At 38.5% G+C, this 19,822-nt stretch overlaps 1 pseudogene; it reads right to left on the bottom strand.

The window, feature by feature from the left end:
- LOC145979958 (dipeptidase 1-like) overlaps window positions 1-19,822 on the bottom strand; it is a 98,552-nt pseudogene that overhangs the window by 48,227 nt on the left and 30,503 nt on the right.

Genomic DNA, 19,822 nt, shown 5'->3' on the forward strand with positions numbered 1-19,822 from the left:
TAAAAACAATGATTAAATCCACAATTTAAGCTTGAATTTGTCTGTAACTATATATTACGCAACTAGCTAATATTTCACCACAGACTCCTCTCTTTCATAACCCTTAAAACTGCAGACACTGACGCACCACTGCACTGGGGTACCAACTTAACCACTTCATTTACTGGTTTCTCATTATACCACTGACAGAACGTTACATAAATATTGAGTAGAATCTGTTTTTCACCCCTTTTCAAAGGCTGTCCTTGCTGGTGTTTTGAAAACAAACTCGGAGAACACGGAGACATTCCCGCACGCATAGAACTCGGCACGTTATTTTTCTAAGGATAAGTCAGGCAATATTACTAAGTTGCACCACAGATTGCATTACTTCCTTGCTGTTCACATGATTAGTTTAAGAAAATAACCAATTATGTACACAAATCTCTAAGCTCATTGAAAGTTACAATGCATGTTACTACAAAATGATCACACTTATCTTGCCTTGCCATGTCACCAAGTTATTTTACGAAGTGCACTATATTTGGCGGAACAAAAAATCGTTATTAGGATGCTTGTCAAAGTTACAACCGCAATAAATTTACGAACTTTTTGTCTTGTTTTGATCATCATCATCAATATATTTATTGGACTTACAGCAATGCATATGGCTGTTTATGCCCGTTATATATTTTATTTACATAAGATACAATTTACATAAAATCTACAAACAAATTTCAAATACACTCCTATCTATATCATCCTTAGAAATATACATTACCATGTTATATCATTTTGTCTAAAAAATGCGAGTATATATTCAATTCACATGCAAGAAAGAAGCCAAATTTATCGGAAATGATTACTGGTGCAAAGAATTAACCATAAAGGTGAAGCAATAAGTAAAAAAAGAAAGAGCATTGGGTTTAAAGTGAGACGTCATTTGCGGCAGCGTATCCCATACTACAAATTGGCCATTTGTTTTACCTTACGTAATGAATCCTGTAACAATGCTGGATTTTCGTGTGGATTATTTTACTTCTATGAGTTTGCAATGCTTTCTGCATGCACGTGGTTTTGTTTAAAAAAGGTCTCAGGGTTTGTGATTTGAACTTTAGCTGGTTTGATATTTTCAATTCCTGACGCATTTAACGTGACTTGACATGGTTGTAGAAAAATATTGTAAAATAGTTTTCAATTATTATCGTTTAGTTAATCCAACGTAATGTAATTTATGCAAAGAGGAAGAAAATCAATCAAAAATTTCAACAATAGCTACTTTATTTTCTATCATTAAAAATTTTTAAAATTCCTAGATCAGAGTAATGTGTAGTAGTAACACCATTAAGCCTTTTTTTCCATGATATGAAAACTCAATATGCTGACCAAGGCAGATATTTATTTTATAATAAAACATAAACTAAACGTTTAGTTTATGTTTTATAATAAAATAAATTTCTTCCTTGGTCATCATATTGAGTTTTTCATTTAGTAGTAGTATATTGCTGAAGTTAATATTGAGTTATGAACCACAAAGTAACAAGAGACACACGTAACTACTATGGCACGTCTATTAAACAGCTCGCCCAAAGTAGAATTCAATAAGATTTAAACAGACAAAGGTAAGGCCTTATGACCTACACAGCGTGTAGCCAGCCCAACTGAAAGGTATGCAGAATGGTCCACGTGTGGTGCAAGAAATAACGTAAACGATAAATTCAGCGCCGTCTGCGAGACGGTCCATGCTAGTTAATGGTTAAAGTTAACTCCCACCCCTTGATACCTAAAATTAAGGTACCACTTAGCTCTTTTATGCTGATCGGGTTTGGCAACATTGCTTCCAGTCCGTTCTCTCAAGAGTCTGGAGACTGGAGGAGAATAAAAGTACGATATCACGCTGCCGTGTGTCTGAATCGGATTGGAGCACTCAGGTGAAGCGGAAAAAATATATTTGAAGGCGAACAGCTTGACTCAATATACTCTAAATCCCCTTGGATATTATTTCTCTCCTGCCTTTCGATGGCCACGATGCTTCGGAAATGCTTTTATTTTTCTTCTGGTGGCAGGAAAACTAAATTTATCACAGTGCGGGAAGAAAACTTCGGGTCTGTGGTAAATGTTTCCTTTCCGTGGTTGCTTGATCCGACCATTATCCAATTCCAGAAAACCTCAAGGTAATTGGTAACACTGGTAATTCGTTTCTCTTTGCCGTCCGTATATTTTAACTGTCGAAGTAGCTTCATTGAGCAGAAACTCTTCCCTAAACTTCATTTGAATTATAGATTCACTACAATGAAGTTTTAAATCACTTCCATTCTTAAACATCGTTAGCACGTGTTTGTAAAGAATTTTCCATCTGAGAGGGGTAAAATTAATACGCGCTTTAACCTGCGTATATCACTCAAAGCCAGACTAAAATCAGTTATAGGATGTATAAACTTGCTGCATGAGCTTAAAAAGTGGATCTGATTTATTTATCGTCGATTTTCTTCCATTTTCTGATTGATTTATTTGGTGTGTTAAGTTCACTTTATGCACAGTAAGGCTAATCGAGACTGCGCCTACAGTTTAAAGAGGGATCCGAAACATTTGTGCTTCCACAGGTTATCGAAAGCGGGATCCCTTGATTAAACGGTGACGATGCTATCACTGCGCCTTGTGCTTTGCGTCACGCAATGAGGGCGTATAGGGTGTGTGGAGTTAGGGCTCCACACTTTCTTCATCACGACCGAAGGTTGGGTGTGATGTGATTAGCACCACGCCCCTGGCTGCCTTTATCCCCCAGAGTTTCCACCATGTACCAACATTATACGACTCTGGGTGAGCGCCGGAACCGCTTGAACAGGTGGGAGAAATTCTGGTTCTTCCCGCTGGGAACAAACCCTGTTCCTGGGAGAGGTGGATGTGTACATTTTGAGCCAAAATGACCCTAAATTGAGCCTTAGGGAAAAAAAACATGATATTTTCAAGGTGTTAGCGGTGTGTGTGCGGTGTGTATAACACAACAATTGTTAGTCTAAAAAATATGCTCTGTCCCAGGACTCTGTGGAGCAAGGCCGCGCATGAGGGTAGAGAGTGGGAGACTGCTAGTTGGCGGAGCGAAGCCGTTCGCGCTTCTGCAAATGGCTAACTTGACCTTTCACGAGTTAATTGGCTGAGACCTCTGGAGCCACTACTTGCGCAGAGTCTTGTTTTCGTTCGCTCCCTCTAGAGACACTCGGGATTGAGTATACTAAAAAGTGAAGCTGTCCGTTCCATGATTCAAGATTCCAAATACAGCCACGACCTCGGTCAATTCTTGAAGGCGATGTGATTAACATCACTATCCCAACCTTCTTGAATCGGGTAGAGGCTGAGTGAACAGCAGAACCACTTTTCAGCAGCACATACTTCTTAGGAACATACTGGCTGAACACATAGTAAAAATAACAAAGATCAACTTCAATATCAGACACCATATTGAATTATAAGCTCACGTTCGAGGAACAAATTACAGTCACCATAAAAATGGTTATTCGGCTTCGCTTATTTGAAAACCAGCAATGTATTATTCATCACCTTGTAATTGAAATAATTATTTGCCTATTAAGATATTGTGCTAATTGACATATGGCATCTCCCATTCACCTTCCTATAATTGATTATGTCGTCAGTATATCAGTTAACATTATTGAGATCATTCAACACTGAACGCCACTAAAGTTTCTGTCATTCAAAAATAGCATCCTACGAACGCAACATGTGATACAAAACTGTCTGTAGCAAAATTTCAAATAACTTTTAATACCATGTTTCCCTACGCCAACATGTAATACAAAGATATACTATACCGATTGCATAGACTAGTTGATTATGTAATCTGTAATGTCTTTCTGTTGTTTTTTTTTATATACTGTGAATGTGTCACTTGACTATGTTTTATACATATATATTCTAGTGCACCTAATGATTCATAACCTCTACATTTCATTCAACAAAATATTCATGTTTGGTTCGTTAGTTTGCCTGTGTGCAAACGTTAAAAATTTATATTATCAATCAGTATCATACTCCTACCTCCGAATCAGTGGGGGGCTATTGGACTCCAAATCCGAGGGGACACGGTGCCATAACTGGAGGGCAAAGGCAGTTTATTTCTCTTTATAGATACGATTGAGCCTAGTAGGGGGGCAAAAGTGCCAAAACGTGAGGGCTACTGCCTCCCATGACCCTCAATCGCCGCCACTGCTCCGAGACAAATAGGCTACAAATACAGCGTGAGCACAAAACACTCCCTAGTTTGAAAGGGTATAACTTTAATACCAAAAGTAGTATTCTACAGAAATGTTCACAGTAGTTGTAAAAACTCATAACGTTTTCGTGGTGTTCATTGGAATTACAAATGCTCAATGTGCGAGGTTACGAGGTGAACATCGAGACGATAATCCAGCTACAACGACACCTTCTCAAGCGTATCCGGTGTGATGAAGTTGACAGCTGTACTATGTAACGAACCTGAGAGTTTAAGATTTTATATTTGTAAGAAGTTAAGATTTTTGTTACTTCAAATAATGTGCAAGTTGTAACAGACAATTGTAGTTAGACTGATACAGTTGTAATTGGAACTTTTATATATGTTTATAAATACGTGAAAATCTGTTCGTGTTGACGTCACTTTTACATCTCAGCCGAGGAAGTGAACCCACCTGAATGTTCCTCACCTGACGACAGACTGAGTTTGAAAAACAGGTGAAGGTGAAGAATAATGAGAACTTGGAAACGGAGAGAATTAAAGTATAGATTTTGGGTTTCCGAGTTTTCTTCTTGCCAATAAGTTGAAAGTAAACAATTAATTATGTAATTTGACTTTCGTTATATGTGAGTGAATTGCCCAACGTTAGTATTGAATGTTGTAGTGTTTTATTGGTAAGTGATTAGGAAATTTAAGCGATTATAAAACTGTGTTTAACTTTGAAAAGAATGTTGTGTTTTCTTTTCTACCCAGCAAGCCCTGATGAGTGATAAAAGCGTCTCATGTTCCCGACAAAAGTAGCAGCGGACCAACTTCGGAACGACTGGTGTCCAACTGAAGGACGTTGCATAGTTATTTTGGCACACCAACGTGGGCCCGAGTGCATAGTTATTTTGGTACAATCGTGGGGGCCTGAGTGCAAAGTTATTTTAGCAATTAAAACGTGATACCCTATTTAGTGCATACTGAAATTGTTCGTTAATTGAATTCACGAAGGTGATAGTGAAAGTCCTTGGAATTCACGAAGGTAAAAGTGTGATAGTGAACTGAAGATATTAACTGGTAAGAGCCATAGATGGTGTTGTAGAATGAGAAAGACGCGACAGGAATGAATCTGCGAAGCAGAGGAAGAACGACAATGGATGCAGAAACCAAGCTTGGATGCTGTGATGATCTTACCAATGACAGGGAATTCTTCCAGTGTTGCCAATGTTTACAGAGGTTTCATAGTAGTTGTGATGGACAGGAAGTAACGTTGGCATCAAATAAAGAGATGCAATGTACATCATGCTTGTCAGCACCAGAAACAGAACCGAGCGTTCTTACCAAACCCTCATCAGATCACTGGCTACTTGATTGGTTGATGAAAGATAAAGAAGAGCGAAACCAGAAAGAAAAGGAGGATGAAGACCGTAGACAGAAGAATGAAGAGCGTAGACAGAAGGAAAGGATAGAGGAGGAGTAACAGCGTAAGAAAGAGATGGCTCAGATAGAGAAAGTTCGAAAGAAGGAGATGATGGAGTTTAAACTCATAGTTGAGTTTATAGAAGAAACGAGAAGGAAAGAGAAAGAAGAGGAAGAAGAAAAGAGAAGGAAAGAGAGAGAGGAGGAAGAGGAAAGGAGAATGATGGAAAACGAGGAGGAAGAAGAAAAGAGAAGGAAAGAGAAAGAGGAGGAAGAGAGAAAGAGAAAAGAAGACTTGGATATTTTCCGTGCATTGATTGGAAAGCAGGAAGAAAGGAGGATACAGGAAGATATATAACTAAGGTCAGAGTTACAGGTTCTATTCTCTCAACATAAACTTGAACAGGTAGAGAGCATCAGAGGAGAGATAGAAAAGCTTAGTATTAAAGTCACTGAAAAGGTGGCCGAAAGGGTAAAGGAAATTGTGGAAGAGCAGCTACAGTTCTTAACAGTTCGGCAAGGACGGATAGAGAAGGAACAGGATCAATTGAAGACGAATATGGAAACCTGCCTTGAAATTGTCCAGTCTGGAAGAGAAACTGAATGTGACCCTCCACCGAGAATTCAAGAATTAAAGAATTCTGTAGAGTCTACATTAGTAGAACTAAAAACATTTGGTGAACGAACAGAACTCATAGAAAATATAGTGCAAGAACAGAAAGTTGAAATAAAGGAAGCTGGAGAAAAGGTTAATTTTCTCCATGAGAAGGCTAAAAAGATGGAAGTATCTCTTCTCCAAGAAATTCAGGAACACACCGTTACAATTATGTATAAGGTCAGTGAACTGCAGGAAAAGATCCATAATTTACAGATTCGACCAGAAACCTCTTCCGATATACTGCCTGATCCAATCCGAGGACTGAATCCATAAGTTACTGCCCATGAACCTCCTGTTGTACTTCCAAACCCATTCTTTCCCGGTAATACCAAAACTTCTGATAGAAGCAAGAGGCCTAGATAAAAGGATAGTAATGACTGTTTTTCTCCTCGACGCAGAACAGAGTTTAAGATGCCCAGAATGGCAGATATCGCGAACATTCCGAAGTTTAAATGCGATATCGAAGCTCAATCTGCCGAACGATATATGCGTGAATTAAATGTCAGTTTTGACTTAATGCAAGTACCTGAGCACTATAGATTGGAATTATTACCTCGGGTTTTCACCGGCAAGGCTGAGCATTGGTTAGCTGGTAATATGGACAACTTTGTGAATTATGCTGATTTCTGCGCACGCTTTAAGGAGGAATTTGCATCAGAAAAGGCAAAACAAAGGCAACTTGCGGCTGTGAGGAACGGAAGGTATTCTTGCCTGGTCCACGACAACTTAGAAAGTTTTGCCTGAAGTGTCTACGCAGCGTCTAGAAACCTGGCTGACAATTTTAATGAGAGTGAAGTACTTAATTTGATCATTGGACAGTTGCCGTATCGCATTTGGAATCTTTGTCTGGCGCATGCTCCACGAAGTGTGGATGAATTGACACACTTCTTAAAGGACTTCGATATTTATGATGACCCTGATGCCTGGAAGAATAAAGAAGACCCTAAGAATAAAGAGGCTGCAGGCAATAAAAGTTTTAAGATCTGGAATATCCAGACGGATTCAGAGAGTCGAGGAGGAAATTTCTCACGACCTCGAAGATTCAACAGAGGATTAGGCAGGAGAGGTTTCAACCAAGATCATAACCAAAGACAGAGATATTTCTACAGGCCTCGTTCAGAACAAGAGCGGAACTCTCCAGACGGATGGCGTTACCAAGAACGACGTAATCCTACTTCGCCCAGACGGTACTCTCCACCACGTAGAGGTGACAATTGTGGTTCCTTCTCACCAAGACATGACGTTGCCTCAGAGCGGGAAGAAGCAGTGGAGACTACTAGAGGGTTTCTACACAACCAGCGATCCCAATCATGCCAAACTAACGTCGACCTATTGTAAATGCCTCCACTTCGTTTAGGCAAGTGAACTCGAAGGGAGGTAAAATACAAGAATAATATGTAAATTCTTCTTGCTGATCAAAAATGTATCTTCAGGCAATCAAGTACAAAAGGTTCCGAATACAAAACTGGTATAGATTTTCCAGAAGCCTTAAGAAGATAGTGCTAGGTGGTAGACAAGTAGAACACGATATTAGTGGCATGAATCCTAGCATCGATATTTTCCATTTTAGAAGGTTTTGGTTCTGACTTTCTTTGACTGTGCCTTTTCTAAAAACTGCACCAGGCAGAAATAAGTATTAAAAAGAACGCAGTTGATGTGTTGTTTGTTACCACTCCTGATCAAATGAAGGAGGATTTTCCAGATATATATTTAGTGCGGTACATCAGAAAGGTACAAGATGAGGATAGAATCGGGATGTATAAATCCGTAGACCTCTCCGAGAAGGTCCATATAGTAAATATTTGGATTGATTCCTATAAGCAGGAGTTATTGTATTGCTGGTGTGGAATTTAAAGGCATTATTCCAGAAGCACAGAAGCAAGAAGAGTGTTGAGTTTGAAGTGCTATAGGAAAGTACTGATTGAGTTCATTGCTTATCAAATCTTATACCGTTTTCTACAAAGTCTTTCTGGAGAAGAAACTAGACTATTAAACCATCATGAAATCAATCATTTGCCTGAATTCACTGCTTATTGGCTGATTAACTATCCTGGATTGTATTATGTTTTGGATACCACAAACTACGTTCCTTCTGAGTTGTTGTCGAATGAAGAGAAGCATTGGTTGGTGAAGTTGACTTAGTGTGAAGATAATTTCTGTATTTAAAGTTTCATTGTGTATTCAATTTTTTTTCAGAACTTGTAAATTACAATTTCTTCAAAACTTTTCTCCGGACGAGGGGCAATTGAAACGAACCTGAGAGTTTAAGATTTTATATTTGTAAGAAGTTAAGATTTTTGTTACTTCAAATAATGTGCAAGTTGTCACAGACAATTGTAGTTAGACTGATACAGTTGTAATTGGAACTTTTATATATGTTTATAAATACGTGAAAATCTGTTCGTGTTGGCGTCACTTTCACATCTTAGCCTAGGAAGTGAACCCACCTGAATGTTCCTCACATGACGACAGACTGAGTTTGAAAAACAGGTGAAGGTGAAGAATAATAAGAACTTGGAGACGGAGAGAATTGAAGTATAGATTTTGGGTTTTCGAGTTTTCTTCTTGCCGATAAGTTGAAAGTAAACAATTAATTATGTAATTTGACTTTCGTTATATGTGAGTGAATTGCCCAACGTTAGTATTGAATGTTCTAGTGTTTTATTGGTAAGTGATTAGGAAATTTAAGCGATTATAAAACTGTGTTTAACTTTGAAAAGAATGTTGTATTTTCTTTTCTACCCAGCAAGCCCTGATGAGTGATAAAAGCGTCTCACGTTCCCGACAAAAGTAGCAGCGGACCAACTTTGGAACGACTGGTGTCCAACTGAAGGACGTTGCAACTGATGCGTTCCTGAAGATGATTCAAGGTTGTGAGTAGTGGAGGTACATAGACCTGGTCCTTCACCAACCCCCAAAGGAAAAGGTCATGTCATGTCCGGTGATCGTGGGGGCCATTTGCATAGATTTTGATCATTGGGTCCAGCTCGTCCTATCCAACGGTGTGGGAGGTTATCATTCAGAGAGCTGCGTACAGATTGATGCCAGTGTTGGGGCGCTCCATCTTGTTATAGAATGTAGTCACCTCTCTCTGCAGCAAGTTGAGGAATTAACCAGTCACGTAGCATTGTTAAGTAGCTTTCACCTGTGATTGTTGGCCCCACAAAGAAGAACGGACCGTACGCTCGACGCTCTGACACTGCACAAAAAACATTCACTTTGGGTGAGTCACGTTCCACATCAAGAGTGGGACGCGGATGCTTGCTTCTCCAGATCCTAACTTTATGCCTGTTCACTTTTCCACTCAAGTGGAAGGTCGCCTCATCACTAAAAATGATCTTTGTCAGAAAGGTTTCATCGTCCTCCATTAAAGTGTGGATAGTCTCGCAAAACTCACGTCGCTTTACCTTGTCTTATGGATATAACTTTTGAACCAATTGCAGCCGGTACGGGTGAAAACGCAAACACCTCCGTAAAATCTTGCTTACGGCAGTTTGTGGCACCTGCAACTGCCTGCTGGCTTGACGTGTTGATTTTCTGGGACTGCGTACAAAGGCTTCTCCCACACGCTCCACAATTTCCTCAGAGATGGACGGTCGGCCAGTATGTTATTTTCTTTGATCACAAATGCATCCTCTCTCAACAAATGTTTTATGCCACTGCAGAATGGATTTGTGTGTAGGTGGATCAACATTAAACCTCAGTTTAAATGCACGCTGAACTCTCACAACACTGCTTGTTTTGGCAAATTCTAACACGCACCAGCTATTTTGCTGCGGAGTGATCGCCATTTTCGATGTTACTGCCCTCTAGCTACTGAATTCACAACTAGCGATTCAGAAAAGAAAGATATTAAAATATTTTGAGTTAACTGAGCTTTGGATATCAATTTTATCAAAATATTCAAGTAACTATTAATTTTATGACATCTTGAAATCAGGGAGTGTTTTTGTGATCACGTTGTATTCTAACACAACAGAAGTTTAGCAATATAATAATTAGATAAAATATTTCAAAAGTACTTACGTTCTTTAAGATAACAATATATTGTAATAAATATCCCATAGCCTAATAGTTGTTTATTATCCTCTCCAAACGTATCACTGTTAAATGGAAAGTAAATAATTAACTTTGCGAAAATTCCCAATTGGCAAATCAAGCTGCGATGTCTGTCTATACCGTTTGAACATTTTAGCATCAGTACATGCAAAGAAAGCTTACGATTAAATTTGAAATAGTTTTAAATCTGAACCCAATGCTAAATCAAATAAGAATGAAAGAAAGATAATGTTTCCAGTACAGTGCACAAACTAAGAGAGTTAACTGAAAGCTTTGCAGATACGAATCCATCTCACTGATTTCTTCTTAGGCAGTTTGAGTGTGAACAAGATTATCGGTCACCTGCCACACTTAATATTGAAAACCTGAAGGTGGCTGTGTTGCTAAACTTCAATGTGTAAGGTTGTAATTATTGGGTTTGTAAAGTTTGTCTTATTAAAAAATGTATATCTTCTGTTGAATTCAAAACGTCTATGAAACTGTATGGTAGAAATACACATGGTTTGGCAATATTTCGCCCAATCCCTTCAGTTATTTATTTGTTACGATCGGATATTATTCTCAGTAGTAACAACTAACTACTGCTTCAGAAAACGAGCCGAGGCATAGGAAAAATAAATATACCCCTGTAAACAGAAACTATCTATTGGTTCTAGACACGTGGTTTTATCTATGACTCTGCTATTACAATATTAATATTTATTATTATTATTATTATTATTATTATTATTAACCAACAAGGAATGTTATACGAGTAATCTTTTAAGACATTAATTTTTAACTTCTCAATTTCTTTAGAATAAAATTATTCAGATCTAAAACTTGAAGGGAAAGTCCATCTTGTCAAAGAAACTGTTACTTGCATAGTATGAAGTAAAAAATGACTGCAGCCTATCACTCACACAAGAGACGCAGAGAAGAGCAAGTTTACACTTGAAATGTTTCTTAATAGTCTGTCAGTGAAAAATTCTTAAGTAAAATGTCTGATGGACGAGCTCGACAGGTCATTTGAATCAATTCTTACAAAAAAGTAGAGAAGAGTGATGCTCAAACGCACACAGTCTTGCGCAAGGAGGTGAAAGTTTGATCTCATTCTGACAAGAAAGATGATAAGTGACACAGAAGTGAAAAATAAGTCGGTGCTAGAGTGTTTTGATTCCCAATTTAAACTGTAGTTTAAGTCCAGATTAGCTCATGAATTTAAGATAAACTTCCGTCTCTCTAGGGTTCGTAGCTTCAAAAAAAGGCGTCAAAGAAGAAAATGCTATTGAGAAAAGTTTTCCTTGACATATTGACCTCTATAGGCTGGGAAAGTCTGCACCATGATACTTTGTATATGTTGCTTATGTTTCGCGACTCGAGACGACAGAGAGATTGAGAAGACTGATTTATTCTCAACTTAATGTTTCGTAAAACGAATATAGATCAAATTTAAGCAAGTTCTGTTTGTGGTTGCAAAACAACACAAACACTGCAGATAATTTTTGTGTAAAAATGTTCACCACGGAAATTTCTGGACAATTCTCCGTATTTCCAAATAATTTATGCTAACCTATAATTTCTTTATTGCACATTATAAAAATGTCTTCATTGTCATATCTCTTGCTCTCGCATTATATCTTCCTTTCTTACTCTCTACCCCCTCTCTGTAACTTCTATATTTCTCTGTCTTTCTCTCTTTCTCTCTCTCTCTCTCTGTCTTTCCCTCGCTTCTTTATTTCTGTTCCTATTTGTATCTCTCTCTCTCTCTGTAGCTCTTTCTTTACCTATTCCTTCTCTACTTCTGTTTCTCTCTTTTTCTTTCTATCGTTTCTTTTTTTCTCCATTTCCCTTTCTCTGTTGATTCCTTCTTTATTTCTATTACTCATTCGTTCTTTCACTTCCTGGTTTCAATCTTCTTCCTTCTCTGTATCACGATTCTGATAATTTATCTCCCTTTCTGTGTATATCTTCTTTAATATTTTTTTCGTAACATACATTTCTCTACATTAGCTGATCATCATGCTAAATATTTAGTGATGAAAATATTTTTTTCATGGCATACATGAATCAACATTCACTTATTCGCATATATATTACAAATGATATATATTGTAAAACATTGAAAACATAGAGCATATTTTCATAAATTAGTAGACATTCTAAATTTAATAATATCTTAATGTGTAAAGTAAGACATTCCGTTGAACTAAAACGTGCATTGTTAGAGAGTATACATAATCCAAGAAGTATCTACACTTTGATATGCATTAGTACGTTCTCTGCCACGTCGGTCATAATGACCGTGTGTCGCCCCAGTCGAATTAGTTCATGTTACCATTTGTAAGGCAGTAAATCAACATCTTCGCGAGCTTACATTATCTGTGACTTGCACAAGATTAAGAATGTCCGAGAAATAATCTGCGTTTATTAAAAACAACAAACCATTATGTAAAAGTTTTTGGCACATCAAAAATATATTAGAAAGTTATGTTATTAACAACATTAACTATTTTATGTTAATATTGTAAAAGTCTGTTTTAAAATTTCATAATTATGTAAATCCATAGAAACCTGTAAATATCCACCAAGTTTCGTTTTTTTTGTAAATTACAGTGTAGTGTAAAAGGAAACTGGTTTTCTTTATATTTGGGGCTTTCTTACCAGATTGCTGGTATCACAAGTTTACCTTGTAGAGAGAACTTCCCGGTCTTCGAAAGCTGCAGTTTGCTTGGGCAAGTTTCTCATAACCTGCTGCTTTGGCTCTAGTTGTTGCGATACCAAACCAATTGTGAACAATCTTGGAAGAGTTACCCCACAGATGAACGTTACCCGTTTCAGATTTGTCATCAAATCTGCATCAGTTAACCTAAATCTAAGATTACCAGGGATTAATTATCATTGTACATTCTGCATTATTGATAATAAACCAAACTTTATTGGAAGGAAGTTCCAAATCTTTTCATTACTAAAAAGTTAAGAAACGTATACAATCCGACACCAGTGACCAAGTCAGGGCTGCAATTTAGTTACCCTAATAAGCTAACTGAGTAGTCCGATCCAGGGTAACTTAGTAACCAGACCTCGGCAGTGTAGGTGCTTGTCAACCTAAACTGGCGCACACCAATCATTTGGTCATCATGACCGAAATTGGAACACACCAATCACTCTTTGTTGGTCGTCATGACCGAAACTGTGCAAACCAACCACGCCATGTTGGTCATCGTGACTGGAACTGGCATTCGTCAGTCACGCCATGTTGGTCATCATGACCCAAACTAGCGCACACCAATCACGCCATTTTGGTCAGCATGACCGATACATGTGGCTTGACTTTGCTGTTCATATCGAACCGTCAGTCGGCCACGAATATAACAGTGATGCGCACAAACTGTGGCCGACCGACCGACAAGGTATGGGGAGTCGATTTCACATAAAAGTGTTTTGGCTGTTCTATTTTTTTACAGGAAAAAATGCAAATTTGCGAAATAAATTGCAATAACTACTTTGGCGCAGGAGGAAGGAATTGATGAAAACACCTGGCAGGTTCCATTTATCTTATTGTTTCTTATTTGTATCGAATGACTATGCCGCTGTTTCTCCCTTTACAGAGTAGGTGATGATCTCCAATGATTTCGAGACGTGATTTGAATTGTATTAATACATCCTCCACAACAGAAAAATCTTATCTACAAGAGTGGATCCTATTATATGATATATGCTGAGAGTTTGCAGAGGCCGAAACAAATTATTATATACACCATCATTGTTATAGGTACATGCTGACCGGGAATTCCTCGATATCGGGCAAATAAACGGAAATTATTATCAGGAGAAATTGAATGTTAATTTTGCTCGCGAACTTAAAAGTTTATCGTGCTAAAGAACTATATTTGTGTTTTTGTTATCTTAAGTCATTTTTTGCCAATTTTGACGTAACGCTACGATGATGATAAGTGATGATCAGGTATAATTGATGAAGGCAGAACGGTAGTGAAGGAGTAAAGAATTTTCAGAGCAGCACATCCTACTTTGTTACCACTCTAACCAGGCACTGCAAAAGGGATGCTGCCATTTACCAATACTATTTCTGTCAACAACGAAAATGAATACTAGCCGTCAATTTATGCTATAATGTATTCATTATGTTAAGAAGCAAAAGCATTAATTACAAATTCTCCCACCCATTTATTTTACATATGATAAAACCCCTTTGGCCAAAGAAGAAGAAAAATATATCCGGATTGAGGATCAGTTTGTGGACATTTTGATTTGAACTATACAAAGCCGAATTATCCAGCACTGCCCAACTGCCACTGACTTTTCACTTCCTCTGCGTGCGAGGGTCTTGGAGATGAGGGGCGTAATAGGTGTTGCTGGCCACTATGCAGTCTAACTTACTTACTTGTTAATCCCCATCTTCACTGTATCACGTTGCACCTGCGGTGGCTCCAAGCTAGCCTCGCCTGCAGAACAGGTACATGTGTCGGTGGTCGTATTCCCTCAGCTCCAGCAGGAATTAATGGAAGAGAAATACTCCCATCCTCCGTGATCTCGTTCTGTCCACCTCACAGATTCACCAATAAGCACTAGAACACAAACGTTCTTCTTCCGCACTTGCCAGACTTTCAAAACACAGTGTAGTCCGAAAAACGCATGTGTCCCTCATCCAACAATTTTTTTAAGAATGGACTCAAAGAGACCAATCAGTTCCTCTGTATTGTCACCCTTCGGCTTCTCTGTCCTCCCTTGACCCAATGGACTACTGTATCTCATTTTCCCCTTTTAATTGGGGTTTTCACTATAAAAAAGGTCACTTCACGTCACACACACCACTGACAACTCGTATCCGTATTTACCCATTCCATGCTAGAGGAATGGAGGTTATAAAATTCAGAGATTTGGGTTGTTCCATGAGTTTCAAATTGCACCTTCTGAATTCGCAGCTGGACTACATTCCCGAGTATCAGGGTGCCGACCGTAAGCGACGAGCACAGTGAGAAACTTCATCAACATATTAAGGAGATGTAATGTAGGTACCAGGGTAGGAGGAACACAAACATGTCAGATGCTGCACAGATATATTCCGCTATCCACCCACAAGGGACAAAGTGAAAGAAAGAGTTTCCACGGAAAAAGAAACAAGCAGCAATAGTGCCGGCAAGTGTCGGCAATGGTATTTTAATTATTATGATAAATAATTACATAATATTATAATAATAAATAAAAATAATTATTTTATAGCCTACAGGCAATCTCTTAAACAATATTTTACAGCTGTTTGTATTTTGGATTGCATTTATTTGACGATTTATGAACCAATAAAAAAATGGCACTTTCCCTGCATTTATGATTCACTTTGTGCAAAAAAATACTTACGTGATAGAGAAAAATGGAGGTCATATTTGGAATCAGCGTATCAAAAAACATAAGATTCACCCTTCAGATTCCAAACACTTGTTAGTGACCTGAATTTTGCAGGGTAGTGTTATCTGTTCGCCAGGTAGCCAATGTGTTGACTCATCCGACCATGTCTAAAAACACTGAGCAAATAACCAATTATTATGGTCTTCCAATCGTTGGAAGCTCATAAGAATTAAATTGTCGGACAGGAAGTTAGTGTGATACATCAAGTATTGTGCAACAGAGATTTGACCAGTCAGTGCCACAGTCAGGATGCAGAGATAAGTGTTGACGCATCCCTCAGTCAACTACGTTCCTTCTCACAAGTTAAAGATACAAAATTAACCTGACTTTATATATATATATATATATATATATATATATATATATATATATATATATATATATAATACTATTGCCAACCCCCGTGGCGGAGTGGTTAGCACATCGCGCTACGACGCCAGTGGTCCCGGGTTCGAATCCCGGCCTGGGCATGGATGTTTGTAAGTGTCCATTCATCTATTTCATCGTGTCATCACTCATCCCCATTTTCGCAAATTATCCAAAAGTGGCACAAAAAGCGAAGTAAAATAAAGCAAATGAAATAATCAAAATACTATCTGCATAATAGTAACGACATTTTAAATATGAAGCTACAAGATGGTTTCATATAAGGATACAAAAATACTATAAATTGAAGCTGTAATTTATGAAAAGAATTCAACAATCGAGTTTTCTATTTCTGAGTTTGATGACACATTTGTTATTAGTTAGATACAAATTATCTCCATTGCTTTTCCTACAGTCCGAAACTTGTGTTCCGATTCTTTTACTAACACTAGTCGAACAAGTCCTTCGATTAATTTCCACTATGCATTGTATTACTGAAAGTCAGTGGGTATAGAGGACTAATGGGAAGTATTAAGTAGAGAGAAACTGCCTATACAGAAGGTCGTTTCATGTCCATGGTAACAAAGTTAGAACCCACCTCACCTTAAGAAAAACCATGACGCCACGAGCGGTGGTGCTCCACGTGATACCCCTGTCTTGCAGTAATGCCCGGCAGCGGAGTTTCCATTGGAGGAGACTGCGTTGAAGAACACATTGGTCCAAACGATCATATTCCTGCTGACAAGCTTTCCAAAGACCCTCAATTGTGCGGAGCCGTCTGCTTCCCAAGGCTCGTTTCAACAACGGAAACCCACAAAAATCCATGGAAGAGGCATCGGGGGATTTCACAGGGATGTCTGTAAAGGGAATTGCATGAATGCCCGTTTCACGTGCCATCCGATCCATGTATGCCTGCGTGGACTTTGCCGTATGACTGGAAGCCTTGTCCTGGTGGATGACAACACGAGATGTGTCGCTGCCATAGAGAGAAGGAATATCATGTCTGTAAAGTGGCTCCAAAATATTCGTCTGGTAATAGGCTGCATTTATTTTAGCCTTTTTTCCACTCTGCGCAGTGGAAGTTTGCCGTTATGGCAATAACCACCAACAACCATGAACCCGCGTGGAAAACTTTCAGCACATTCACGTACCCACTGAGATCGACCTCTTGCATCATGTGGACGATAGTAGATGGCCCTTTTTTTTTACCACATCCCGACAGATACACCCATGCTTCATCCAGGGACACCACATACTTCCAGCGGTCCCCTGCCAGATGGCGTTCGTAGAGGTTCCGACTGTTGGTCTTCCTCTCTTGGACATGTGAGGCACGCAACTTATGAACTTGAGCCTTGTGCTTCCGCACAAGTTGTAAATCTTTGGCTATGATGCGATTTACAGTTGAATGGAAACATTGCACTGCCTGTACAATCACTCTTTGTGTTGCAGGGTTTTTCACATCGCACCACGGATCTCACTTTCCGCACAACATTGGAGGAACGCTTGGGCTTCCGATATGTCCGAGGCCCACTTTCACTGGTTCCAGCAACAGTTACAGTGCAAGCTCTATGGCGATTGAACACTGCATTGATGCCCTTCTTTGACACATGGAATGCTTTCATGTAGCACTGTTTAATTATCTGGCTATAACTATAACCAACGTCGGAAAGGGCACAGATGTATCCCTCCCAAAAGACTGGAATTTTTGGTGCTATATAAACACTCACTCACACACCAACCATCGTTTTTGCAAGTCAACACACAGTACTTTCGTTCTACTGGCTCTGGCTGCTCTGTGCTATGCCTATGTGCTGCTCCTTGGTGATCAAAATCGTTACCATCAACGTGAAACAACCTTCTGTACTTCGGCAGAAAAATCTCACTTGTGAAAACAATTTTACCTATAAGCATGTCCATTGTTTGTTCATTAATGTTTGCTTTAAGTCCAATTTATGCTTAGATAGGCTAATCGGAACTACAGTTTAACGTCTGTTTACCGGGTATCGCATCAGTAGTGGGTCTTGTGCTATAACTAGGACCACTTACAAGTGTAGGAAAGGCGAGGCTATTTGATTGAACAATCAGATTTGCTTATACTTGAAACAAAGCCAGGAGGGGCCTATACCCCAATTTTTTAGGTGTGATATGCTCTGATTTTTAAGAAATTCAGAATTTCTAGTGTAGGAAAGGCGAGGGCCCACAATCTGATTTGCTTGCACTTGAAACAAAGCCAGGAGGGGCCTATACCCTAATTCTTCAGGTATGGAGGTTCGGGTTTAAGTCCTCATAAAATGTGAAGCCTCCCCCGAAGGCAAAATGATAATATTGTTGCCTTGTAAACAAGGGGTTCTGGGTTCGAGTCCTGATAGATTGAAATACATGTGGCAAAAATAAAATCTCCACAAGTGAGATTTTGAGAATAATTACTGCTACTTGATATACAACTCCCAGATCTGAAAACCTTCTTTCTCCTCTGATCAGACAAATTCGGCCATGTGTGTAAAAGCTATATCTGTGTGATTGTTGTTTATAAACTTGTCAAAAATATGGCTTTTTTAATATTGTTTTTGGCCATATTTCTATGCTCTACAATTCCATTGCTTGGGGTAAGTAATTATAGCTCGGAAATGCATGAATTGATATTAATCTATCAAAAGACTAATGTTCTGCTCTTGCCGGCACGCAAAAGATAAAATCTACACGCTAGAACGGAACATTAATGATTTTTCTGTACGATTCACTGAAGGGGCCATTAATCTTTCCGTGCAACAGGGGAAAATGTAACAAGGAAAATGTAACAAAGATTGAGACAAAGATACACATTTTCTGACCCAGTGGCAATGAACTGGCCCTCTTCATGTTGAAAGCAATTCTATTCCGATAATATGTACCTAGGCAAGACTTGGAGAATATTATAACAGAAACAAAATCCAATTTTGTCTGTATCAAGGTCTTCAGAACCCAGTAAAATGTGGGCATATTCCATTTGGAGACGTGTTAATATTGTGGCATTGTAATCAGGGGCTTTGGGTTCGAGTCCTGTATAAGATTGAAATACATACAACTGCCCACACATAAGATATTCACTGCTAGCTGATATACAGTTGAGGTTTGTGTATTGTACAACAGGATAATAGAGCAAATATCTTCTAGAACTGCTCTGTGACTCTCTCATTTCTTACATCATAGACATATGATTTTTCTCCTATGAGAATAACACTACATATGGTGTCATCAGGTAAGGCCTCATGGAATTCACAGATAATTTTAATATTTGTTCTGTCACTCACCACAACCTGTTTCCTTTTTGAAGTGTTAATTACAAACATGGGTCTCTGTGCCTTGAATTCATCAGGTGTGTAGTACATGTCAGTATTGCCAGTAGTGACCCTCTTGAAAGCCGAAAAAGCTTCATATAATTTGAGGAAATCATTCTTGGACATGTCTAAATTGTAATTTTCTCTAGGAAAGACCTCATTTCTGCCATTTTTAAGATATATGTTCTTGATGTTGCAGCTATCAAATTTACTTGAATTTTTTTCCTGATTGTTGTGTCTTCCAGTCTGAAACAGTACCACTACAAAATCAGGCATGTCAAATTGAATGCTAGAGAATGAATTTGTAGCATCAAACTCATAATATGTACCAGATGCGGGCTTCTGTACGCATTGATATGTATAAAATTGCAGAGGAATCTGTGGATTTTTTATTATATCTGC

This window comes from Lepisma saccharinum, chromosome 27 (assembly GCF_977018435.1).
Source record: "Lepisma saccharinum chromosome 27, izLepSacc3.1, whole genome shotgun sequence".
NCBI lineage: Eukaryota > Metazoa > Arthropoda > Insecta > Zygentoma > Lepismatidae > Lepisma > Lepisma saccharinum.